This window comes from Cornus florida, unplaced genomic scaffold (assembly GCF_030987335.1).
Source record: "Cornus florida cultivar Cherokee Brave unplaced genomic scaffold, ASM3098733v1 CherokeeBrave_3.0.0_Hap2_Chr03, whole genome shotgun sequence".
In the NCBI taxonomy this organism is placed as follows: Eukaryota; Viridiplantae; Streptophyta; class Magnoliopsida; order Cornales; family Cornaceae; genus Cornus; species Cornus florida.
In genome coordinates this window covers 44,972,577-44,999,191 of record NW_026775573.1, presented here as the reverse complement: position 1 = coordinate 44,999,191, position 26,615 = coordinate 44,972,577, and the positions used below count along the sequence as shown (strand labels likewise).

The window sequence follows — 26,615 nt, the reverse complement described above, 5'->3', positions numbered from 1 at the left end:
TTGAATTATAGCTGAAAGGATGTTAAGTATAGGTAGTGGATGATTAACTAGCATTAATTAAGGGTGTTTTATTTATTAAAAAATATATATATATATTTTTTACGGGGAGTTTGAAATCCCGTAAATAAGTGAAAATCCTTCTAAATAACTTTTCTACGACATACATGGTAAGTCGTGAGAAAGGTTTATATTATTTACGGGTACCTAAATTTCCCGTAGAAAAGTTTTCTACGGCATGCTTCAATGCCTCATGAGATTATTTATAGGTAGTTAAAATTCGCCTTAGAAAACTTTTCTACAGCATACTTCTGTAGCTCGTGAGATTATTTACGGCTAGTTATAACTCGCCATAGAAACCTTTTCTCGGTACCTCGTGAGATTATTTACAGGTAGTTACAATTTGCCGTAGAAAAGTCGAGATTATTTACGGGTAATTATAATTCACTGTAGAAAACTTTTCTACGGCATGCTCTAGTGGCTTGTAAGTTAATTATTAACGGGAAAATATCCATGTCGTAAATAAATTTAATATATAAATGAAATTATTTTCTACGATGAATCTATTATTTTTTTACAAAATAGATTTTTTCCCGTAAAAAAAATTAAGTATTTACGAAACCCTCATACATGAGAGCCTAGAATGCGCCGTGAATAGGTTTCCACGGCTTTTTTGGCCCCTCGTAGAAGCCCTTTTTTCTTGTAGTGAGGTAAGTGGAACCCCCTAATGTGTGATAGTGAGTGATCCCTTCCAGATTCCTAAGTAAGAGATGATGCAGATCTCTTGGGAGGGGCTAATACATGATAAGTATGACTTCATTCCACTGGCAAGCCAAGTTAATCAGGAACTCTAACTCGAAGATGGCTCTCGTGACAACCATCTTCCACATTTGGCAGGAACACAATTCTTGCAATTTTAAGGCAAATCCTCAACTCAAAATGAAGTACTCTATTTGATGACTGAATCAATTAGGGGCAAATTGCAACAAAAGTGACTTTTTGTGACAAAAATTTAGGGACAAAATTTATTTCACCCCTAAAAATAGTTTTTTGGAGACAAAATATTGATATGTCTCTCCACTACTTTGCCCGCCATTTTCTCTCACTGGCTGCACATTATTTTCTCAAACCTAGGGTTGCCATCTCCATCAATAGCCGGCTGCCTTTGCCATCTCTATCAACAATCGGCTGTCCCTGCCACCGGAAGACTTCACTACAACAAATATTGGTATTAGGGGCAAAAATTTTTATTGCTAAATACATACAATTTGTTGCAAAAAACTTTTTGCAACAAAAAAAATTTTGTGGCGAGGTTTCCCTATAAGCCCATCACAAAAGGTTTTACGCAACAAAAACAAAAACTTTTGTCGTAAAAAGTTTAATTTTTTGCAACAAGAAAATTACTTGTCACGAAAGATACAATGATTAGCAACAAATAATTTGTCTCCATTTCTCCAAAAATTTGTTGCTTAACACAACTCCATTCCGAGGACTTTGGTTGCTAAAAGACTTTTGTTGCTAAAAGATTAATTTTTTTGCAACAAGAAATTTACTTGTCCCTAAAGATGAGAATTGGCGACAAACAATTTGTTTTCATTTCTTCACAAATTTGTTGCTAAATATACAATAATTTGCAACAAAACTAGGTTGTTTCTAAAAATGTATCTATTTGTAACAAAACAAGATTGTTTCTAAAAATATATCTATTTGCAACAAAACTAGATTATTTCTAAAAAGATATCTATTTGCAACAAAATTGAATTCGTCACTAAAAGATAAAACAATTGCAACAAAAATATATTTGTTACCTAATATAATGCAATTTGCAACAAAAATATATTTGTCACCTCATGTAGTGCAATTTGCAACAAAACTACCTTTGTCACAAGTGTTGATATTTAACAACAAATATTTTTAGTTGCCAATTTTTTAAAATTTGTGAATAAATGCATTAAAAATCATAATTTGGTTTTTATTTTTTTTGTTCTCAATAATGTTTTTTTTCCTCTCAATAAACTAATTTATAAGATATCTTTTTTTCTCAGTAATACCAAACATGTCAATTAAACAAATTATCAATTATAAAATATACAATCTAATATTTTACAAATGAAAAGGTCAAATACTATTTCATATATCCAATCATCTATACATATTCCAAATATGGGATCAAGACGAGATTCATATACATAGGGAATGATTAAACCTATATCCAACAATATTGGGAGATCTAAAAGTGAATTTTACCTAAGCCCATATAAAACAAAAAATATAATCAATGGGACTATAACAAAAACTAATACCATCTACATGTAACCTGCCTACAATGGGGAGATCGGAGATCCATAAATACAATCCCTTGTAAGAACCAAAAGTACAAAACTGAGTTTGTTTTGAGCCCAATGAAACAAAAAAAAATTAGTCATTGGGTCTGCAACAAAAAGATGTCAAAAAGCTAATAAGCCCAGATACATGCAATCTGCCAACAATGGGAAGATGGGAGATCCATAAATCCAATCCCATGTAAGAACCAAAAGTGCAAAAGTTAGTTTATCCTTAGCCCATATGAAACAAAAAATATAGTTAATGGGCCTGTAACAAAAAATCAAAAAGATATCCCAGCCACATGCAATCTGTCAAAAAAATAGAAAAATTATGATTAGTTCAAACCACTACAACAAATTTAAGTTTCTACAAGGTCTTCTCATATTTTCAAGGCCTTTTTTACACACTAAGAATGCAAAATACAAACAAAATAACAAACCACAAAATAACAAATAATTATTAAAGAAGCACAAAAAAATATCTTAAACAATTCATATTAATACAAAAGTCAACATGTTTGGAATGATTACAAATACTAAATTTTGCCCCAAGTCCAAGGTTCCTTAGCCCTTTGCTAAAAACTACCTTAACACAAATGATCTAGTCTGAGGGATGAACTAATGTCTATGGATCTTTTACATTACACATTCAAACATAAAAAAGAAAAATAATTGAGAAAACGTGAAAAACCTTATTGAAACATTCTATCAACATTTGCCCATATATTTGGTTCCATAAAAATGTAGGATATCACTCTAGATTGGGTTTAAAATGATTTATGCAGCTTAACCCAATCAGATGGGAGCTAAGGCTTCTTGAGTTAAGTATACGATTCTATTTTTTTTTTTCCTAATTGATACTCACACACCCCCCTCCAAAAGTACACAATTCCAAATTAAATGGTACCCCAGTAGTTGGGAGATAAGGCTTCATTGAGTTAAGTTCATGATCCCAAATTAAATGGTCTAAGCTTTTTTACGTTTTGCCCACGAATCATCAGCTGCAACCTGTAGCCAGGCCGTCTAAGGAAGGAGAGGGGTTTGCTCACAAAAATAATACCCAAAAAAAAAAAAAACTTTTCAGTGCGAACACATGAGGGGCATGACGATTGTCAATTCCTCTGTCTGAAAACAATTCATGCATCCTAGTGATATCCTAGGGCCTCCACAAACCCGCAACTTCCAGTTGTCATTTGAGTCTTGGAGCTAGTTAGTAAAATTTAGAGGTATGAATTTGCCTTTCAACTAAAAATACTAGCCTCCTTCGTATAGACATAAAGATTAACAAAGCATTCAAAAAGACACTGAAAATGAAGTGAACTAATTGCTCTAGTTATTCCCAGGCTCAATCAAGGTCGAGAGTAAGCATAACCCATTTCTATCCTACTGTATTTTTATATGCATCCTTGCATTTTGGTATAATTTTTCTCCCCTTGTATGTTCTAGAGTGCATTTGAAATAATTCTCAACCAAATTCTTATTAGAAATATAACTTGTTAAGAAGAACTGAAGAAGGAATAAAGTAAAGGACAAAAATCTTCTCAAAGATAATACCTAATAAAGCCAACAAAGAAGACCAATGAAAGCTGAAAGAAAAGATGGTAATGGGGGTAATAATAATAATTGAAGATTTACAGTATTCTGGGTTCATGCCTGGCTACTTGGCTAGAAATTAGCCTTAGCAGTTAGCACTTCCAATATGAGCATTTAACTAGGATTTGATTATAAGGAGACAAGATGTCCCTCTCCCACAATACTGCTGAAGCTTCCAACTTCTTCTCTACACTTAAGCTATGTCACCTAGACTTGGCTACACGTATTGGGTGTAGGTGTGTGTCCTCAAACAAATAGTAAAGCATAAGATTGTTAAAGTTTTTTCCTAATAAAAATTAGAATAATACTTGGGATTGGAATAAAAAGCAAGTAATTTATCAAAATAATAAATATTTTATAACATATTTTTTTCCTACTTAAATATTTTATAACATCTCAACTCAACAAACCAACTCTATTTTCAACTATTAAAGTTGGCTATATGAATCCAATTTTCAAATTCCATTTTGTCCATGTATTTCATTACTTTATAAACCAAATAACAGATATTAACTGAGTTGAAACTATTTTCCGCAAGCAAAAATAATCTTAGAAAAAAGTTATGCAGTAAACAAAACTATTAATCTACTACTAAAAGAGTCACAGGTTTAAAAGAACTCCTAGATACCCAAACATGCTCACTGTACTTGTTATATTGAGTAATACATTACCGAATTTCAGTTCGGGCAGCCACTTAGTACAATAAAAATACAATAAAAATATAGGTGTGTACCCATTCATTCCTCCCAGCAAACTTGATTACAGAGACCATAATTGGTAAAGCCATTCTTTAACATTATTAAGTTTCAGCATGAAGCTAAAACTTTACTAATTAGCCATCAAAGGCGAGCATGTAAAACAGCCCCAGCATAAGCATAAGAGTTCATGAGGCATGGATACATAAGTATATGACAAAGGCGTAACCTGAAAACCCAGTTACTTTGTGCTTTATGGTTGAAGCCGATTAAGAAGTAAATACCTCTAGTTATAAAATAAAAAAATAAAAATAAAAAAAATAAAAAAACCTAAGCAATTCCAGTTATAAGGCACATTTCTAGATTCTCAAAATCAAACCTCTTAATCCTCCCATTAAATGTTCTGCTGAAACAGCGAAAACTAATTCTCAGCTAACGACAAAAAACACAATCATCAAAGTTAGCAAGAACCAAATGAGCTCATAAAAGAAAATCTTATGGTTCTTCATAATTGTAAGAATAATAACCTTGCATTCAATCTGCCCTGGCCTTTCTGTATTTTCTTCCGTATCCTTTTACCTTCTCCTTAGCACCCTGATTTACTTTATCTTCAGCTTGTTCAAGACTCAAGTTCAACCCAAATTTACCAATTAGTCTTTCAAATCCTGCAGAGGGAGATCCTATTTCAGTTATTATCTTCACAAATATTTATAACTAAAATTCATAAAATAAAAGAAAAATTATATAAAAAAGATCATAAAAAATTTCACCAAACAGGATTTAGTTTGCAAAACAAGAATTACAAACCTTGATTAATTGATTTAGAAAAAAATTTAAAACAAAACCCATACATACAAGTTAGCAGTTGCAAAGAGAGAGGGGGCAAGCTTGAGAATTGAGAGATAGCGGGCTAGCGGCTGAAGCTTGCGAACAGCGAACCCAACTGGAACACTGGGCGATGGAAACTGAAAAATATGGGTTTTGATTTTTTGAACAATCTGAAATGATATGCCGATATGGGTTTTGATATAGGTAATAGGTTTTGAACTTTTGATTCTTGCAAACAGATAGATAAACTGAAGTATATGGGTTTTGAACTTCTGATTCTTGTAGATTTTGTAATTTGCAGTTGCACGGACATGCCGGAAGAGGTCTTAAGGCTTAAAATTTTTCCATTTACCCTTAAAGACAAGGCAAAATATTGGTTTAACAATCTTAGGTCTTTTCCAATCACTTCTTGGGCAGAAATACAGCAAGAGTTCTTGAAGAAGTACTATCCAGTTTCTAAGACCAAAGCCATGAGAACTTCCATTAGAGAATTCACACATGGGGATGGAGAAACATTTCATGAGGCATGGGAATGCTTTAATGAATTTCTTATGAAGTGTCCACATCATGACATGCCCAAATGGCAATTAGTTCAATATTTCTTTGAGAGCTTATCAGACAATTACAAAGGCATGGTTGATGCTCCTATGGGTGGCTCTTACATTGATAGGCATGAGGATGGCGTGTGGCATCTTTATGAGAGCATGAGTGAAAATTCTTTGCATAGAACATTATCATCCAAGAATGGTAGAAATTCACAAGGTAGGAAGAGTGTTGGCTTACATCAAGTTGACCATTCAAATGAAATAGCCGCCGAAATGAAGTCTTTATCTCAAAGGTTTGATCAATTTTTGATTAACCAAAACTCGGTGAACCAAGTATCTTCCTTCCCTAACCTTTCTCATCATGCATCAAATGAATCATGTATGACTTGTTCTAGTGTTCTTCATTGTACTTCTCATTGTCGTCACGGACAAGTGCAAAATGAACCTAATGAACAAATCAATGCAGCTTTTGTGAACTAAGGGAACAATCCTTATGGTACTCAGTATAATCCAAGTTGGAGAAATCATCCGAACTTCTCTTAGAAAAACCAAGGAGAGGGCTTAAACCTTTCCCAAGGCAGTTTTCAAGGGAAGTACATTCTATCTCCACTTCAAGGCTAAGGATCCCAAGGTTATAGACCTTATCAATCACAAGGGAATCAATCAAGTTGAAATGTTTAATGAAGAGAGTGAATCAATACAACCTCAAGTTGTCACCCGTCCCGTTTCATATCCCATTCCTCCTTCTTTCCATATACATGATCTTGTGAATGAGAAAGCTTCTAAATGTGATTTGAATAATGATTTTGGAAATGATTTGAAGAAAGATTTGCCAAAAAAATGAATTTGAAAAGGTTCAGTTAAAAAATGATTTGAAATAAAGTGATTTGAAAAATTCTTGTGTTGAAGAGTTTTCAAAAGAAGATACTGAAAAAGTGTTTGAGCCAAAAGCTCCATTTCCGGATGTCTTAAAAAGATCCATTTCAAAAGATAAGAAAAAGGCAAAAACCAATGAAATCATGGAAATGTTTAGGTAAGTGAAAGTCAATCTTCCACTTTTGGATGCAATCAAGCAAATTCCGGCTTATGCCAAATTCTTGAAAGACTTGTGCACCCAAAAATGGAAGAACAAGAGCCAAGCACCAAGAAAAGTGGTTTTAACCGAGCAAGTGAGCTCAATTTTGCAACATAACACTTTACCAAAGTTTAAGGACCTCGGTTCACCTACCACATCATGCATCATTGGTGATCATATCATTAATCGGGTGCTTCTTGACTTAAGAGCAAGTGTTAACCTTCTTCCATACTCGGTTTATGTAAAATTGGGCCCAGGTGAATTGAAACCGACGTCGGTAGTTTTACAACTTGCTGACTGATCCATTAAGAAGCCTAGGGGTATCATTGAGGATGTTTTGATAAAGATTGATAGATTTTTCTTCCTCGTTGATTTCGTTGTCATTGACACGGAACCGGTCCCTAATCCAAAAAGCCAAATTCCTGTTATCCTTGGCCGTCCTTTCTTGGCAACCGCTAATGCCAACATCAATTATAGGATGGGGATAATGAAGATCTCATTTGCCCACATGAAGGTGAAGTTGAATATCTTCAATCCCACACCCAGCTCATTTGACAAATATGAAGGAGAGGTTAATGTTGTAGATAAATGCTATGATCTTCAATGTCAAGGAAGTGAGCTTTTGTGTAAGACCAAAACTTCAAAGGGATCATCTTCAACCTTGCATTCTCAAAGTGTTGTTTCAAATTCTTGCTTTGAAAGGGCATGGAAACCTAAAGATTGTGATTGTATTGACAAGGGATCAAAAGTTTCTTTTGAGCTAAATTCAGTAAGTTCTTCAAAGAACCATTTGTTGGGTGGAGTTCAAAGCATCTATCACCCCAACAAGGAGGAGATGCATTACAAGATCTTTGATCCGGGCTAAAAGAGCCCAATGTCTTGCTAGAGATGTTAAAAACTAGCAAAAGTATTCGTAGGTTCTATCTTTAATTTCATTTCTTGCGAAGTCTAGATACTTGTTTTTGGTCCATATGCATTAGACGGAACTGTGGTTAGGATTGCATGAGCTTTCATGTTGGAGTTGAGCATTTTGTATAAGTTCGATCGATCTCAAATGAGAGTTCGATCGATCAAACTTCGACCTGCATCCAACACTTAGAAATTTTTTTGACATGCATCCAAATCACTTCTCTATCCCATCGTCCAAACTTGTTCTCAGATCGATCATAACTTTTTTGATTGATCCAAACCTCAAGTTCGATCGATCTTGAGTTCCAACATTTAGACAAATTTCTGAACCCAAAAACCTGCATATTTTTTCCCTTTGTCAGATCGATCGAACATTTGTTCAGATCGATCTCTATTCTTCAATTCACTATTTTGACTTTATTTTAACTTTCCAAATTTGTTTTAAAAAAAAAAAATCCAAAAATACTTTAAAGAAAGATCATCACAGTTCGATCGATCTGAGAATTCAATTCAATCGATCGAATTGGTCGGGGACAGTTTTTAAGAAATAAAAATTGAGGGTTTCAATATCAATTTCAAAGATCGATCCAACCTTCTTATTCTCAAAACCCTTGTTCTTCATCTTTGCCACTGTGCATCCATCCATCTTCTTCGTCTCCGGCGAAATCCAGTAAGCTTCCACTTTCTTTCTCCTCTCGAATCTGAGTTTGCATCACCTCTTCGCATCTCATCTTCTCTCCTCGATTTGGGTAAGAACCGAACTTCATCTTTGATTTCAAGCTTCGGATTGATGCATATATGTTTTAAATCCTTGATTCATGTTGTTTTAATGATGAAAACCTCCATTGTTGAAGCTTGAAACATTGTGTATATATTTGTATATATATTTATAGATATGTTTTGTATATATTTGATTTTTGAATTAATTTTGGGAGTATGGGCCTCATAGAGTGATTAGGATTGATAATTTGAAGTGTTGTTGGGCCCATGACCTTGTTCGTGAAGGCCCGTGTCATCAATGTTACAGATATGTGACTTTTCAATTTTCACATCGCACAGTTTGATCGAACGAACTTATTTCTCAGATCGATCTTGAGAGATCGATCGAACTCAGTTTTTCAATTTCTCAGATAGATCGAAGTTTTGAGATCGATCTCACAATTTTTGTGATCGATCGAACTTCACAGATTCCATATATACATTCCATGCATCTTATCTTGTGTCATGATATCTTATATATGCCCAATGCCTGTGATATTCCACATTGGATGTATTTCATACTTACATTGCTTAGCACGTTCACATTATGTCACTTGCAGAGATTCATGTCATATATGTTTTGTCTATCTTATTTGACATACATGTCTCTATTTTGTGCTTTCAATTCTTTATTCTAGCACTAACTCTAGTTGCAAGTTTTTCTTTTTCCTTTGACAGGCCATGCCTAGGACAAAGACTGTTGCCAGAAGGCGACACGGGCCTCAGAGACGTATCAGACCTAGGATAGAAGAGCCAGCAGAGCCCTCTCATAAACAGGATGAGGCAGTAGAGACTACTCTACCTCAATCACCTTCTTATGAGGCTGAGGCTGATCATATCCATCTACTTCACAGGCTCAGGCTGTGTTCACTCCATCTCCATCACACGATGAGGCTGAGGCTAAGCATTCACCATCACCATCTCCACCACACCAGCCACCTCAGCCAGTTCGAGAGCATGACAGGCCATTGCCTAGATATACACAGATGACAGTGGCTCATGAGTCAGTTTTTGATGTCGACTTCTTCTCCAGCTCGGTGTTGACCCGATCAGCTTATGATGATATTATCCGTAGGGGCCTTGCAACTATTCTTACCCCAGTTACTGAGCCAGTCTACCCGTGGCTAGTTCGGGTGTTCTTCCAGAACCTCCGACCGTCCCCGCGTACCACGGCAGAGCTGGTCACTACCATAGATGGCTACCAGATTACTATTACTATGGACATACTAGCCACATCATGCCATTGTCCACACCGATGCCCTCCAGAGCTACATGAGCTATATCTTAGGCTATACAGGCCTTCTTATGATGACATGGCAATATTTCTGACAGGTCACTATGCCGCTGGCGAGACTTTCGCCACCCACACATATCTTCCAGATGACCTATGGTTCTTTGATTCCGTTCTCTTTCGGAACATGTATATGGTCGGGCACAAAATTCAGAGGCGAATAGACTATCTGACAGCCCTCTACGCATTCTACACGGGCCACTGGGTATTTATTCCCGCGCTTATCTGGAGCGTGATGAGGCAGCTCTATGACACTTACATCAGCAAGGAGTGGCCCAAAAGGGCCAAGTTCTTACCATTTGGCCACCTTATCACCCAGATACTGATTGATCAGCACTATCATTTCCATCCACGGGAGCGCCCAGAGAGAGGAATATGTACTTTCCAGAAGAAGGATTGGGATAAGAGCTATAATGCCATTATCTTGAGAGTACAGGATGATGTTGCTCAGGCAGTAGAGGACTTAGATTTAGACGATTTAGAGGCTGAGGCCCCAGCGGCAGCAGCAGACCCGACAACGGACGACGTACCAGTTGATCCGGCTGTCGAGCGTATGGACATTGATTTAGAGCGACTTGCAGATGACGCAGAGTAGCACTCTTCAGCTGGATCACCCATTCATGCAGAGGAGCAGACTCAGGATCTTTCTTCTGATTCATCCGTACTTGAGGCTCCTAGTCAGATCCCCAGCTTTGGAGAGTATCTTCAAGCTCTAGATGATACAGTGCTTGCAATCAGAGCTGATACTGTTGCCATTCGAGCCGATGCTGTGGGCCACCGAGTTGATTTTGCTACATTCCGCACGGATGCCATGACTACACTCCGAGACTTATCTCACGATATCCGCGGAGCACGCCCTACTCGTCCTGCCTCGTCCACCTGAGATTCCCAGTTTCTTCTATCTTTTCATACTACATCTCTGTCATTCATACTTCATTTTTGTCACTGTCTATTACTTGCAGCCGGATATGTTAGCTTTGATCTTTTGATGTACTCTATACTTTATGTTCTTTATATATATTTTTGTTGTAGATGTCATCTATTATGTTCTTATATCTATCTATTTGACTCTATCAGGTGCATCCAATGACTACAATGGGAGAGAATGCTACATAATTTTCAGGACCACCCTTATACCTATCTCACTGCTTTATTTCATTTACACTTACATGTCCACTGTGCACTGATTATCCCTTTTGTTATCTGATGAGTTTATCTAAGTGCCAAATTTCAGGACCACAGTCAATCCCAAGTTTGGGGGGGCCATGCCACCCAATTTGAATACTTTAGTCCCAGCCATTCTTTGCCTTAATTGCACTGGTATACTCTTTCCTTTTGTTCTCTTTGCACATTAGGGACACTGTGCCGTTTAAGTTTAGGGGTAATGGTGTATGCTACAGTGTTTGCTTTTAAATTTAAAATTTTGAGCATGACTTGTGTATTTGAGAGATTTTCTATGATTGGTCCATATTAGCGATGATTTTGATCTTTTAAGGACTATATTGCTTAAAATTTAAAAATTGCTTGACTTGAGAGTCTAATACTCCTTAATGCCTTGTGGATGCCATTTATGAGTAAATTTTTCGAAAGATTGATATCTTGCTTACACTTGTGGTCCAAATCATCCTGATTTTGTGATTGTTTTGGGATTTACTCTAGTATTCTACACTAGCACAGGCGTACACTAGCATTCATTTGTGGGGTACATGCTTTGTTGATTATTGATTTGGTTATATCCCAATTGGGCTAGTAGTGCATTGAAAGGTTTCATTTTGACAAAGGTGGATAACAAACCCTTTTCACTAAGTAGCCAGGATTCTAGCCTCATCAAGCACTGAACTTTTCACGCCGAAAGGTGGAAGGCCCAAACTCTAGGTTAATAATTGAACTTAAAAAAAAAAAAAAAAAAAAAAAAATTGAATAAAAAGTGAGGACTTTCCCAAAAGGTGAGAAGTGGGAAATGATTAGATGGAGGTTGTTTTGATTTGTAGTCTAGTTGATTTGAGCTTGTAAGTCCGTAGGGGTGTTTGAATGCCTAATGCCCTAAAGTCGTCTGGTTTGGGAGTCAATGACCTAATGCTCGACCTCATGAATCACTAGAAAGCGTAATAGATCAACACATTGCACCATACTTCCATCTTTAATCCTCAATAAAAAATAAAAATAAAAAAAATAAAAAGATGAGTGAAAAGAATTAGCGCACCTAGAACAATAAACTTTACTAAAAGGTCCACTTTTTGTCTTGATTATCGGTACTATATTTGTGTGCTAGTTTGAGGGTAATGATGTGATTAATTCTTTAGTTGGCTAAGATAGCAACATATTTGATGCCGGTCCACTCAAAAAGGATTTTAGAGTTGTTTTGATTTGCATGATCATATTCTTGATGTGTGGAGGACCATATTTGTTTGCTTGATGTTAAAATTTTGGGAGATTACTCATAAATGTTTGAAAATTTGCATACTTGAGGTAGTTTTCTCCCAATGCTTGTTTGCAATATTGGTGTCTCTTTTGAAAGAATGAGCTTAATGTTTGTGGGTATTATTTCTGGAAACCCTCACGAGACTTCACTCATCCACTAGGGGTAACCTAGGGGTTTAAAAGGCTCGTTGCATATGCTAAGTGCAATCGTGTTCCCTACGAAAGTGGCGTTACCTATTTATTACTTTCTAATACATAGTTGTATAGTTGTTCATTTCATTCTTTTACTTTCTAGTTCATTGCTAGGGACTAGCAATATTTAAGTTTGGGGGTGTGATGAGCGCTTAAAAGTACGTATTTAAACCCCTCAAGTTTAAGTGTTCTAATACCTTTTTCTATCTTACTTTACCGTTTTAGATTGATTTTGTGTTATTTCCATTTTCAGGCACTTATCCCGAAAATAAGCTAACTCAGCCAAATAAGAGAAGAAATGAAGCAATTCTGGGATAAATCAAAGAAATGACTCAAGTGGAAGCAAAAGGAAGAAAAATGTGGAATTCAATATCTTCGATCGATCTCAGATCAAAGTTCGATCAATCCAACATAATCGATCTCAGCACTTCAAGATGGATCTGAGCCATGATGACATTTTCAGAGATCTCAAAAGTTTGATCGATCCAACATCATTCCTCGATTGATCGAACTACCTTGTCCTTATTCAAATGATTGATCTTATCTACCCTACCAACCACTTTGTCCTTTTCTCAAAAATATCTTCGAAATATTTTAGATTTGTTTTTATCCAAAAAGGCGCCGCGATTAAGGATCGATCTAACTTCAGTTCGATAGATCTCAGCCATGTTCGATTGATCCAAGTCCAAGGTTCGATTGATCAAACTTCCTCTAGTGCGAAAAAGTTTAATTTCCAGCTCACAAAAGTTGTCCTTTATCCAATCATTGGGGAATATTTTGTGCACGACCCCACCTCATTTTGTGTGTCACTTGACCTACCTATATATAGAATATGATACACTTTTTGAGGAGGATCCATGTATCACAATAGAGGCTATTCTTAGGGAGGAAGAAAGGAGGAGAAGGCTAGAGACATAAGCTTGGGAGCTCTTCATCAACCAAGGAGTAGATTTCTTCCATGGAGTTTGCCCTTGAGGGTTAGAGAAGCATTACCATGAGTGGCTAGACATCCTCTTGGGGCTAGAGTTAGCCCCAAGCATGCTTTCTACATCTTGATGTTGTGTATTATTGAGGGATTAGTGTTGTAATACATGTTTTGGCACTTATATATATATAGATCTTGTTTATTCAATGATTTATATAGTTTAATGCTTCCAATTGATCATTTCATTCTATCCATATGTCTATGTGTGCTAGAATAGATGTTCATGTGTTTGTCTCTATTTCTTGTGTTATTGATGCATGTTTATGTGTATTAATGTCATAGATCTAGAGATTGTCAAAACATAGTGCTTAATGGAATTGTCTTGTAATTTTTTTGATGGTTCATGCTCATTGCTTGATGGATTATGCCTCTCCCTTAGTTTAATTAGTTTAATTTCAAGTCATTAGCTTAATTGTAGTGTAGTGGTAGTATAATTGTTAGATGGGAGGACAATCCATGCTTGTTGTTTGATGTTCCATACTTTTGAATGCAAGTAGCATACATCTCTAACCTTGTGGTGTATTTGGCTTGTGAGCTTAATGAAAGGATTAATGACTTGCTAGATATATTGTGCTTTTCACATGCTACTTAGGCAATATATACTTAATTGTTAGATATATTGTGCTTTTCACATAATGCTTAGACAACATATACTTAATTGGTTATCCTTGCTAATTAAATCAACCAAACACACACACACACATCAATATTGTAACACACATTTCCCTCATTAGTCACTTGTTAAGGGTGTAGAAAAGTATTGTTTGGTAGTGACCTCTAAACCCCAAGATCTCTCTCTTTTACTTACTCTTTATTGCATTCAATTATTTAGTTTAATTTGCTCTCTAGTTTAATCAACCAACCAATTATTTGTTTGATCACTCGACCTACTAACCCTAATAGTGATTCCAGAAGCTAGTATGACAACTCAATCCCTTGGGACAATCCTTTCCCACTCATACTACATAGTATAGGTGTTAAGCGGTTTATAAATTTAAATTATGGTGCCCACTTGACACTAATTTCCAAACTCAAAGTTTTATACATTGTTTTGTGCGATCATCGAGAAAGACACCAATATGCTTAATTTGTCATCCATGCTTGTTGAAACAACCACACAGATACACTATGTTGCAATACATGTTTTCCCCCTCATTAATCATTCATTAAGAGTGTAGAAAAGCTATACTTAGTGGTGATCTCTAAACCTTAAGATCTTTGATGAGCACTGAAAAGTGCGCATTTAAACCCGTTAAGCTTAAGCATTCTAGTACCTTTATCTATCTTAGTTTGCCGTTTTAGACTTATTACGTGTTATTTATATTTTCAGGCACTAATCCCAAAATTGAGCTAACTCAGCCAAATAAGAGCTTAATTGAAGCAATCCTGAGATAAACCAAAGGAGGGAGCAAAGTGGAGAAAGCAATGAGCAAAAAGGAATCAAAGTTGTGCAGCTGAAAAGTTCGATCGATCGAACATCTATGATCGATCACAGTACTTCTCGATAAATCCAACCTTGGCCTTTGCTGAAATTCCAAGTTCGATCGATCCAACATCACCTTCGATCGATCGAACCCTATTTTGTCCTATTCAAATGATTGATCTTATCCACAGCTGTACGCCTACCAACCACTTTTGTCCTTTTCCCCATAAATATCTTCGAAATATCTCAGCCTTGTCCTTATCCGGAGGAGTTAGACCACTTCGTTCGATCCAAGATGCAGTTCGATCGATCGAACCCATCTTCGAGCGATCCAAGTTAAGGTTCGATCGATCGAACTTCCTCCAGCGAGAAAAAGTTAAAGTCCAGCTCATTTATTCCGTCCTTCACCCAACCATTTAAGAATATGCCTTGCACGACCACAGCTCATCATAGGGTGTATTTGACCTACCTATATAAGGAATATGATACACTTTTTGGAGGGGAGTCTAGAGTCTCTTGTCACACATTGAAAATCATCTTGGAGGCTATTCTTGGAGAGGAAGAAAGGAGGAAGCTAGAGCAACCATTGGAGAAGATCTTCATCTACAAGGAGCAGCCATGGAGTTAGCCCTTGAGGATTGGATCATCACTACCATGAGTGGCTAGATATCTTCTTGGGGCTAGAGTTAGCCCCAAGCATGCTTTCTATACTCTAATCTTGTGTATTATTGAGGGATTAGTGTTGTATGATACATCTTGATATTCATGTATATATAAATCTTGATTATTTCATGGTTTGTATGGTTTAATGCTTCCAATTGACTATTCTATGCTACCCATATGTCTATGTATGCTAGAGTAGGATATTCATGTGCTTATCTCTAGATTTAGTGTTTTTGATGCATGTCTATGTGTATTGATGCTATAGATCTAGAGATTATCAAGATGACATGCTTAATGAATGCTATTTTGGTTTATTTGATGGTTTATGCCTATTCTTGATGGTTTGTGCCTCTCCCCTAGTCTAGATAGCTTTATTTTCATGCTAGTAGTGTAGATTTAGTGCAGTGATAGTGTAATGTTAGATGGGAGGACAATCTACTCTTGATGTTTGATGTTCTATACTTGTGAGTCCAAATGGCATATTCCTCTAATATTGTGTTGTATGTGGATTGTGAGCTTAATGAAGGATTAATGACTAGTTGTGATATGTTGTATCTTTCACATGTGTTTAGACAATTTATTCCTCTCCCAATAGATAAATTGTGGCCTCTCACATGATGTTTAGATAATGCATGTTTAACTAAGTCATCCTTATGGATTGCTTGGACTATGAGCTTAATGAAAGGTTCAATGACTTGATTTGATATTTTGTTCTCTTCACATGATGTCTAGACAATATATTCCTCTACCAATAGATGTATTGTGGCCTCACACATGTTGATTGAGACAATTTGCACTTGTTGAGTCACCCTTACTAATTGAATGTCTTTTACACATACAACATTGTTGCAACACATTCATTTCCCTCATTAGTCACTTGATTATGGTTTGGAATAGTATTGTTTGGTGGTGATCTCTACACCCCAAGACCTTTCCTTCTTACTTACTCTTTATCTTATTGCATTTTAATTAATTCTTTGCTAGAAGTAATCAACCAACCCAATTCTCTTTTGCAATCATTTGGTACGCTAGAGTCGAAGTTGAAATTCCAACACGTATAATCCCTTGGGACGATCCCTACTCACTCTTGCTGTTAGTAGTAGTGTTGGTAGTGGTTTTTATAAATTTAAATTTGACATAAAAGGCTTTTCTTGAACCACACATTCACTACATTCAGTTTGGCGTATTGGAACGGCCGTCGTCAGTTTTTGGCGCCGTTGCCGGGGATTTTAAATTGGCAACGTCGAATTGTGAAATTCAATTAGGATTAGTACTCTTTTGATCGTGTCTTTACTTTCTTTTTATTTTCTGTTTTTGATTACTTATTAAGTTTGTTCTTCATTAACAAGGTGCATTGAGCAAGGAGCTAGCAAAGAACTTCCAAGCTAAGGAGCAAAGCAAAGCAAAGGAAAAATGCTTAAAATGAAGAGTTGCTAAAAAAAAAAAAAAAAAAAAAAAAAAATTTTGCTAAGCTAAGCTTTTAAATTTGGAGTTGAAGTGCCAAAGGACTATTGTGAGACCTTCTTACTCAATCTCCTTAGTTAAATCGGGGGCCCACGTGGAGGCATTTATTTGACATACATTGCATTTGAAAATTGTGGTTGTGAAGTTTAATTGCATTGTTGAGAAAGTTGCTTATTCGTGTTGCATTGTGCATGCATGGTCGTCGTTCATTGAGACCTACTCTTGTCCCTCTTGATTTGCATTTAGAATCTATTGTTAGGAATCCAAGGGGAAGAGGAAGTTCACATAGAACCAATCTACCAATGGACGCTCTCAATGATGATCATGTTGAAGACCTTGGTCACATAGACCAACAAGGCATCCTTCACCCTAATGTGAAAAATGATAATATGAAAATTCCATTAGGCATGCCTAGGCCATACATTCATCAACCTCCTCAACAACAAGGCCAAATTCCAATGGGAATTCCAAGGCCAATGTATGCACCACAACCCCCCATCATTAATCAAGCTCAATATAACCAAGGTGTCCATGTTGCACCTCAAGTTGCTAATCCACCACTCGCATTGAGAGATCACTATGTGCCTAATGAGTATAATGCACCCACATGCATTCAATTGCCACCATTTAGAGCACACCATTATGAGATTAAAGCACAAACTATCCAAATGCTACCTAACTTTCATGGACTTCCTAGTGAAGAACCTTACAAGCATTTGGATGAGTTTCTTGAAGTTTGTTCTACCGTTCGATACACGGACATGCCGGAAGAAGTTTTAAGGCTAAAACTTTTTCCATTCACCCTTAAAGATAAGGCGAAGTATTGGTTCAACAACCTTAGGCCTTTTTCTATAACTTCTTAGGCAGAAATGCAATAAGAATTTTTGAAAAAGTACTATCCGGTTTCAAAGACCAATGCTATGAGAACCGCCATTAGGGAATTCACACATGGGGAGGGAGAAACTTTCCATGAGGCATGGGAATGCTTCAATGAATTGCTTAGGAAGTGTCCTCACCATGACATGCCTAAATGGCAATTGGTCCAATTCTTCTTTGAAAGCTTATCGGACAATTACAAAGGCATGGTTGATGCTTCAATGGGAGGTTCTTATATAGACCGGCAAGAGGAAGACGTGTGGCGTCTTTATGAGAGCATAAGTGAAAACTCTTTGCATAGAACATTGTCATCTAGGAATGGTAGAAATTCTCAAGGTAGGAAGAGTGTTGGCTTACATCAAGTTGACCACTCAAATGATATAACCACCGAGATGAAGTCTTTATCTCAAAAATTTGATCAATTGATCAATCAAAACTCGGCAAATCAAGTGTCTTCCTTTCCTAATCATTCTTCTAGAGCTCAAAATGAATCATGTATGACTTGTTCTAGTGTTCTTCATTCTACTTCTAATTGTCCTCATGGACAAATTCAAAATGAACCCATTGAGCAAGTTAATGCAACATTTGTGAACCAAGGGAACAATCCTTATGGTAATCATTACAATCCCGGTTGGAGGAATCATCCTAATTTTTCTTGGAAAAACCAAGGGGAGGGCTCAAACTCTTCCCAAGGCGGTTTTCAAGGGAAATACATTCCACCTCCACTTCAAAACCAAGGATCCCAAGGTTCAAGACCATATAACTCACAAGGAAATCAATTTGCTAATTCTCATTTTCCTAACCAATCATATTCTCAAGGAAATTCTAGAGGTCCGCTTTTGAGGAAAAGGTTTTAAATGCTTTGGGCACTCTAGAAGCAAATACTCAATTGTTGCATTCTCATTCTCAGTCAATTGCCAAGCTAGAAACCCAAGTAGGGCAAATAGTTGAAACACTTAATGCTAGAGAGAAGGGAAAGATGCACGTGAATGCCCCAATCAAACAACAATGTGTTGTAGAAACCAAATCCTCATTGGAAGGGCATAATGTTGAGCATGTCAATGCGGTAACAACCTTGAGAAGTGGTAGGGTAGTAGACAATCAAGTTAGAATGCCTAATGAAGAGAGTGAACTGGTACAACCTCAAGTTGTCACCCGTCCCGTTCCACACACTATTCCTCCTTCATTGCATGTGCATGATCTTGAGAATGAGAAGCCCTCAAATTGTGAGTTGAAAGATGATTTCCAAAGAGATTCATTGAAAACAGTGTTGAAAAATGTGTTTGAGAAAAGTTCTTTGAAAAATGTTATTCATGATTCTTCTTTGAAAAGTGATTTGAAATCCAATGAATCGAACAAGTCCAATGCTGAAAATTCTTTGAAAGAAAATGCTGAAAGAGTTTTTGAAAAAGCTCCATTTTCGGATGCCTTGAAAGGGTCCATTTCAAAAGAAAGGCAAAAGACCAAGAACAGTGAGATAATGGATATGTTTAGGAAAGTCACAGTTAATCTTCCACTTTGGATGCAATTAAGCAAATTCCGGCTTATGCCAAATTCTTAAAGGACTTATGCACCCAAAAGCGGAAGAACAAGAGCCAAACATCAAAAAAGGTGGTCTTAACCGAACAAGTGAGTTCCATTCTACAACACAACACTTTGCCAAAGTTTAAGGACCCGGGTGCACCTACAACATCTTGTGTCATTGGTGAACATGTCATCAACTGGGCACTTCTTGACTTAGGGGCTAGTGTTAACCTTCTTCCCTATTCGGTTTATGTCAAATTGGGCCTAAGTGAATTGAAACCGACGTCGGTGGTTTTACAACTTGTCGACCGATCCATTAAGAAGCCTAGGGGGATAATTGAGGATGTGTTGATTAAGATTGATAAGTTCTTCTTCCCGGTTGACTTTGTCGTCATTGACACGGAACCGGTGCCCAATCCAAAGAACCAAATTCCGGTTATCCTTGGCCGTCCTTTCTTGGCAACCTCAAATGCCAACATAAATTGTAGGACGGGGATAATGAAGATTTCTTTTGGGCACATGAGAGTGAAGTTGAACATCTTTAACCCCACACCCAATCCATTTGACAAATATGAAGAAGAGGTTAATGTGGTAGTGGAATATCATGATCTTGCTTGTGAAAGAAATGAGCTTTTGTGCATGAACAATATTTCAAAGCCTTCATCTTCATCTTCAGCATTGCATGCCAGAAAAGTGATTTCGAACTCTTGTTGTGAAAGGGCGTGGAAGCCCAAAGAAAGTTTTGACAAGGAACTCAAGACGTCTTTTGAGTTTACCCCAACAAGTTCTTCTAAGAACCATTTGTTGGGAGTAACTCGAAACATCTCTCATCCCAAAAAGGAGGGGATGCATTGCAAGATCTTTGATCCGGGCTGGAAGAGCCCAAGGTCTTGCTAGAGACGTTAAAGACTAGCACCGAAATTTGTAGGATGTCAAAACCCTATTCCTCCCTCATTTCTATCTTGCATTTTGATTTTTGCGAAGTCTAGATACTGTTTTTGTGGTTCATATACATTGGAAGGAACTGAGTAAGGGATTGCATGAGCATTCAAGTCATTTTGAGCATTTAGACATAACTTCAATCGATCTAAGTTTTGGTTCGATCGATCGAACTTTGGTTCGATCGATCGAACTTTGGTTCGATCCAACTATGGACTCGATCGATCCAGCTCTCATTTTGCACCCAACACTTAGAAAAATTTTGGACCTGCATCCAAACTCCAAAATGCATGCTCTCGGGATCTCCAAATTTTCAAAAGTTCGATCGATCGTAAAACATTTCGATCGATTGAACTACCTTTCGATCGATCCAACATGTGGTTCGATCGATCATGAGTCCCAACACTTAGAAAAATTTTGGACCTGCATCCAAATTCCAAAATGCATGCTCTCGGGACTTTTCAAAATTTTTCATGTTCGATCAATCGAATTCCAAGTTCGATCGATCCAAGGTTCCAACACATATCAACTCTTGAACCCTTAAACTTGTACATTCTTTATCCTCTTCGATCGATCGAAATCTTTCTTCAATCGATCGAAATTTACATCTCATTAATTTAATTCCCTTTGATTTTTCAAAATTTATTCTAAAAAAAAAAAAAAAAAAAAAAAAAAAAAAAAAGGCCATTAAGAATGGAGACCTAAGTTCGATCGTTCGAACTCCATATTCGATCGATCGAACTCTGCAATTCGTGTTTTTAAAAATATAACCGAGTTGGATCGATCCAACTTCAAAAGGCAACCAAACCCTAGTCTCGCTCTTCTCTCAATCTCATCTCAATCCGGCCAACCTCTATTCCAATCATCTTCCCCATCTCCGGCGAGCCAATTCTGGCAAGGTAGAGACTTATTTTCACCGCGGCTTCGCACCCTCTCTCTCATCTCATCCCTCTCAGTTTTGAGGTAAATCGCGAGCCATTTCTTGATTTAAAAGTTTAATCAATGCATGATTCATGATTTTCTATATTGATTTATGTTGTATGTGTATTAATCATCCATTTTGAAGCATCGATTTCATGATTATGGTATACATATTCACACATGCATTTGGCCGAACCAAATTGGGGATTTTTGATTTGATTTGGCATTTGGGGAGTGTTTGGGTGTTGAGGATGGGCTGTTTGGTGTGTAGATGGGCCCACAAACACGTTTGTGTGGGCCCCGTGCTCTAGATCTCACAGATCTGTGACTTTTCAGATTCGGCATTCGCACAGTTCGATCGATCGAACTTGTTCTTCAATTGATCGAAGTAGTGAACTTCATTTCACTATCTTCGATCGATCCAATCTTGTGCAGTTTCATGCTTCGATCGATCCAAGTGTTGGATTGATCCAATTCACTTCGATCGATCCAACTTTTGAACATTTTTCACTTCGATCGATCGAAAATTTCTGTGATCGATCGAACTCCATCTTTGATCGATCGAACTTTCACAGATCATACATACACACTCCATTCATCTTGTGTCGTCTTCATGCTATCTTTATATGCACAATGCCTGTGATATTCCACATTGGATGCATTTCATACCTACATTGCTTAGTATGATTCACATATCATCATCATCATAGATTCATGTCATCCGTATTTTGTCTATCTTATTTGACATACATGTTTCTATTATGCACTTAAATTCTTATATCTGGCACTGACTTATATTGAAATTTTCTTGTCTTTCTACAGATCATGCCTCCGCGGTACAAGAGTACAGCCAGGAGATCTTCGGGGCCATAGCGACCCCACAGACATATACGGCCCAGGATAGAGATGGTTGCCGAGCCATGTCATGCTCCGGCGGAGCCCACACAGGCTACTCCCCCTCAGTCCCCATCCCACGAGGCTGAGGAGGGAGCTGACCACATGCCATCTACATCCCAGGCTCCTCCAGCCTTCACACCATCACCTTCTCCTGTGCGCCATCAAGCAGATGCAGCCGCCATGCCATCACCGCAGCCACCTCTACCGACTCAGCGCCGTGACCAGTTGCTGCCGAGATATGCAGCCATGACCGTGGCTCAGGAGTCGTACTTCGATACTGCGGACTTCTCTGAGTCTATCCTGACCTGGTCTGGCTATCAGGATATCATGCAGCGGGGCCTCTCAGCCATCTTTGCCCCAGTCACCGGCCTTATATACCAGCGACTGGTGCGGCTATTCTTTCAGCATCTCCGGCCCTCGCCACGATCTACCGCGGAGATGATCACTACACTGGACGGCCACGAGATTGTCATCACAGTTGACACTCTGGCCCGTGCTTGCCGGTGCCCACACCGGTGTCCACCTAAGCTTGTAGAGACATACCCGAGGCTGCATAGGCCTTCATTTTCTGACATAGCTGTCCTTGACAGGCCATCATGCCGGTGGTCAGACATTCGCCACCAGGACCTTCTTGCCTGACGACCTCTGGTTCATCGACACAGTTCTTTTCCAGAACATTTACATGGCGGGCCACAAGATCCAGAGGCGTCATGACTACTTGACAACTCTTTACGCTTTTTACACGGGCTGCTGGGTATCTATCCCAGTCCTCATCTGGAGCGTGATGAGGTTGCTGTATGATTCTTTCATTTCCAGGAAGGACCCTAAGCGGTCCAAGGTCCTGCCCTTCGAACACCTCATCACGCAGATCCTTCTTGACCAGCGCTACAGAGTGCCCCCAGATGAGGAGCCCCTTGCACGGTCCAGCTTCTATAGGAGGAGCGACTGGAATAAGAGCTACAATGCTCTTATTCGGAGTCTTCAGGAGCCAGCTGTAGAGGCAGCAGCTGAACTAGAGGAGGAGGAGGCAGCCCAGGCACAGCCGGCACCTCCAGCAGCAGCAGATATCGCAGCGGACGACGCACCGGTCGGTCCGGCTACCGATCGCATGGACATTGACCTGGAGCGACCTGTGGAGGAGTATGCCGATGCTGCAGATGATGCTGATGCCGATGATACCAGTGATCGAGCCGCTGCTCAGGAGCGAGTTCGGGAGTCTTCTTCAGAGGCATCTCTGCCTGAGTCTCCAGTTCCCACTCTCGGATTCGGAGCACACTTGTAGACACTGGAGGAGGACGTAGCAGCCATGCGAGCCGACATCACTGCCCACCGAGCTGAGTTCACCTCTTTCAGGGCGGATGTCATGGCTTGCTTTGCCGATCTCTCCAGCCGACTCCCTGCACCTGCATCCGCACCTGCACCTCCAGCCACTGCAGATCTTCACGATCAGGCCTCCTGAGACTTCACTTCCAGTTGTTCTATGCTTTCATTTCTTTTATTCTGGATCTGTATTATACTGTCACTGTTACTGTATTATACTTTGCGGCCGGTCTGTCAGCTTTATTATTTTATTGATGTACCTGCACTTTATATTCTCTATATATTGCTTTTTGATTATGGATGTCTCTTAGTATCTCATATTTGTATGTTTGACTCCATCAGGTACACCACAGTGACTTCAGTGAGAGAGTGCTGCCTAATTTTTCAGGACCACTCTTACACCTCTCTCTCTATTCTCTATTTATCCCATTTTACACTTGCATGTCCACTATGCACTGATTATCCTATCTTGTTATCTAATGAGTTTATCCGAGTGCAAACTTTTCAGGACCATAGTTTATCCCAAGTTTGGGGGGGCCATACCACCCACTTTGGATACTTCTATCCCGATCATTCATATCTAAAGCACTGGTATACTCTTTCCTTTATTCTCTTCACACATTGAGGACAATGTGCAGTTTAAGTTTGGGGGTATTGGTGTATATTTCAGTGTTACTTTAAAATTCAAATTTTGAGCATGTCTTGTGTATTTGAGGAATATTTCTATACTTGGTCCATTTCTAGCTATGATTTTGATCTTTTGAGGACTATATTGCTTAAAATTTAAAAATTGCTTGACTTGAGAGTCCAATACTCCTTGTATGCCTTGAGGATGCCATTTAGGAGTAAATTTTTCAAAAGATTGATATCTTGCTTGCAATTGTGGTCCACATCATCCTGATTTTGTGATTGTTTTGAGATTCATTCTAGGATTCTACACTAGCACCGGCGCACGCTAGCATTCAATTGTGTGGTACATGCTTTGTTGATTATTGAATTGGTTATATCCCAATTGGGCTAGTAGTGCATTGAAAGCTTTCATTCTTGATAAAGGTGGATAACAACCCCTTTTCATTGAGTAGCCGGGATTCTTGCCTCATTAAGCAGCGAACTTCTCGCGCCGAAAGGTGGAGGGCCCAAACTCTAGGTTAATAATTGAATTGAAAAAAAAAAAAAAAAAAAAGAGAAGAAGAAGTTGCAAAAAGCAATAAAAGTGAGGACTTCTCCCAAAAGGTGAGAAGTGGGAAATGATTAGATGGTTGTTGTCTTGATTTGTAGCCTAGTTGATTTGAGTTTGTAAGTCCGTATGGGTGTCTTAACACCTAATGCCCTAAAGCCATCTGGTTTGGGAGTCATTGACCTAAAGCTCGCTACATGAATCTTCTAGAAAGCTTAAAAGATCAACACATTGCACAATACTTCCATCTTTGATCCTCAATAAATAAATAAATAAATAAATAAATAAATAAAAAATAGAGTGAAAAGAATAAGCGCACCTAGAACAATAAAGCTTTAATAAAAGGTCCACTCTCTTATCTTGATGATCGGTACTAGATTTGTGTGCTAGTTTGAGGGTAAGGATGTGATTACTTCTCTAGTTAGCTTAGATAGTAACACACTTGATGCCAGACCTCTCACATGGATTCTAGACTTGTTTTGATTTTCATGATCATTTTCTTGATGTGTGGAGGACCATGCTTGCTTGCTTGATATTGAAATTTTGTGAGATTGCTTAGAAACGGTTGAAAAATTGCATACTTGAGGTAGTTTTCTCCCAATGCTTGTTTGCAATATTGGTGCCTCTTTTGAAAGAATGAGCTTAATGTTTGTGGGTACCATTTCTGGAAACCCTCACGAGACTTTACTCGTCCACTAGGGGTAACCTAGGGGTTTAAACGGCTTGTTGCATATGCTAAATGCAATCGTGTTCCCTGCGAAAATGGCGCTATCATTTTACTTGCTTTCCAGTTTATACTTGTTTAGTTGTTCATTTCATTCCTTTACTTCTTAGTTCATTGCTAGGGACTAGCAATATTTAAGTTTGGGGGTGTGATGAGCACTGAAAAGTGCGCATTTAAACCCGTTAAGCTTAAGCATTCTAGTACCTTTATCTATCTTAGTTTGCCGTTTTAGACTTATTACGTGTTATTTATATTTTCAGGCACTAATCCCAAAATTGAGCTAACTCAGCCAAATAAGAGCTTAATTGAAGCAATCTTGAGATAAACCAAAGGAGGGAGCAAAGTGGAGAAAGTAAGGAGCAAAAAGGAATCAAAGTTGTGCAGTTGAAAAGTTCGATCGATCCAACTTAGAGTTCGATCGATCGAACATCTATGATCGATCACAGTACTTCTCGATAGATCCAACCTTGGCCTTTGCTGAAATTCCAAGTTCGATCGATCCAACATCACCTTCGATCGATCGAACCCTATTTTGTCCTATTCAAATGATTGATCTTATCCACAACTGTACGCCTACCAACCACTTTTGTCCTTTTCCCCATAAATATCTTCGAAATATCTCAGCCTTGTCCTTATCCGGAGGAGTCAGACCACTTCGATCGATCCAAGATGCAGTTCGATCGATCGAACCCATCTTCGATCGATCCAAGTTAAGGTTCGATCGATCGAACTTCCTCCAGCGAGAAAAAGTTAAAGTCCAGCTCATTTATTCCGTCCTTCACCCAATCATTGGAGAATATGTCTTGCACGACCACAGCTCATCATAGGGTGTATTTGACCTACCTATATAAGGAATATGATACACTTTTTGGAGGGGAGTCTAGAGTCTCTTGTCACACATTGAAAATCATCTTGGAGGCTATTCTTGGAGAGGAGGAAGGAAGGAAGCTAGAGAAACCATTGGAGGAGATATTCATCTACAAGGAGTAACCATGGAGTTAGCCCTTGAGGGTTGGATTATCACTACCATGAGTGGCTAGACATCTTCTTGGGGCTAGAGTTAGCCCCAAGCA

At 38.2% G+C, this 26,615-nt stretch overlaps 1 non-coding gene across 1 annotated transcript; it reads right to left on the bottom strand.

Moving 5' to 3' along the window:
• Positions 1–18,079: 18,079 nt before the first annotated feature.
• Positions 18,080–18,188, bottom strand: LOC132302092 (small nucleolar RNA R71). Its single transcript, XR_009480731.1, has one exon. It is a non-coding gene; the product is annotated as a small nucleolar RNA R71 (small nucleolar RNA).
• Between the last annotated feature and the right edge of the window lie 8,427 nt (positions 18,189–26,615).